Below are 1,579 nucleotides of genomic sequence, written 5' to 3'. Positions count from 1 at the left end.
CGGACACCTTGCTTGCATCAAGCTGCGTCCCCATCTCTCAATCGCGGCACCCCCAGTTCTGGATCCCCCGACCCAGAGCAAAGCGCTCCCCTCCTCCGGCTGCCGACAGCCAGCCCGGCTTCTTGCACAGCCCCCTGGTTCCCCCCTCACCCCGTCCCCCCAGTTAGTGCCAGGGGGTGCTTCTGAAGCCCATGGACACCTCAGCCCCAGCCGGGGTGCAGGATGGGCCTCTGCTGGCTCTGCCCTGGTGCCCACTGGTTTGCTCCCCGTGCTCCCTCTGGGGACCCTGGATACCACTGGATCCACCTGGGCACCCCAAAGCGCCTTTTTAGCACTTATTTTTCTCCTGATAAAGCAAACACAGCGGGCTTTCTGCCATCCTGCCCCAGGGACCCCCACTCAGACCACACCGGCGCTTGGTTGCCCATCGCCATTTATTGCAGCCGCTGCCTGCTCAGCGCCCGGGGCGGTGGGACCGGGGCCGGGACCCCCGTCCTGCCCGGCTGTCAGGGGGTTGTTTCGCTGCGGGGGGGCTGGATGGGCGGCAGCAGCTTCGGTGCCTGGGTGAGGCGTCCGGGAGATGAGGCTGGTCGGCGCTTCAGCACGGCTAACAGCAGCGGGGAGGCGGTGCCTGGGGGCGAGGGGCAGGGTCAGCCACAGACACCCACCAACAGGGTCCTGCCCCCACCCTGAAGCACACAGGCTGTTGTCCCACACTGCCCAGCACCACCCCACATGTCCCCCCAGCTCCCTCCAGCTCCACCACGAGGACCGGCTGCCCCAGCAGCCAGTGCTGCCCCCACAGCCCAGCCCAGAGCCCAGACCCCCGTCCAACCCTGCCCAGCTGTGGGCACAGACCCGTCCCCCCAGACAGCGGGGTGTCCTCTGCCCCCCGGTGCCCTGACAGGGCCATACTTTTCTGGCTCCTCGAGGTCGAGGTCTCTGGGGTGGCCGTTGGTGTTGTGGGCAGCTGAGAGCCCCCCATCATGGAGAGCTGCTCGTCCTGCCGCTTCCCATCAGTGCCGTCCTGGCCCGACAGCTGCATCGCGTCCTTCTGGGAAGGGGAGAGCGTGTGACCCAAACACGGGGCCCCGTTCCGCATCCCCCAGCAACCCTCCCCCAGCCAGCTCTCCCTGGGGAAACTGAGGCACAGATCCCCCCGCAGGCTCAGCATCCCCCTCCCCACCTCTGTCATCCCTACCTTGTTGGGGCGGCGGGCGCTGGATGGGGACGGCCGTGGGGTGCTGGGCGGTTGGGGCTGGAAGCGCGGGGGCGTGACGGTGTGTGGGCCCCCGCAGCTCCGCGGAACAGTGGGGTATCTGCACTCGCCCGTCCGCTCCCTGTGGGACAGGACATGGGGGTGCTCAGTGCCCGGCAGGTGGCACCCCATGTGTCACTCGATGCCAGGGAGGGGTCGGGGGGTGCTCCCTGTTCGGGGGGCAGTTACTCACGGTCCAGGCGCCAGCATGTTGAGGGGCCGGTCACAGGACAGGCAATGGAAACCAGGCAGCAGCTGCCTGGAGGGGGGAGAAAAGGGCTGGGGAGCTCCTGGGGGGTACAGCCCCACCTGCACACCAGC

General features: G+C 68.1%; 1 long non-coding RNA gene across 1 annotated transcript; it reads right to left on the bottom strand.

Annotated features, from left to right (window-relative positions):
- Positions 1–416: 416 nt before the first annotated feature.
- Positions 417–1,334, bottom strand: LOC135577663 (uncharacterized). Its single transcript, XR_010469333.1, has 2 exons — positions 916–1,334; positions 417–631 (listed from the first exon to the last, which is right to left on the bottom strand). It is a non-coding gene; the product is annotated as an uncharacterized LOC135577663 (long non-coding RNA).
- Between the last annotated feature and the right edge of the window lie 245 nt (positions 1,335–1,579).

Source organism: Columba livia, unplaced genomic scaffold, assembly GCF_036013475.1.
Source record: "Columba livia isolate bColLiv1 breed racing homer unplaced genomic scaffold, bColLiv1.pat.W.v2 Scaffold_133, whole genome shotgun sequence".
NCBI lineage: Eukaryota > Metazoa > Chordata > Aves > Columbiformes > Columbidae > Columba > Columba livia.
Note: the sequence above shows the minus strand (reverse complement) of the source record. Positions and strands in the feature narration are given on the sequence as shown.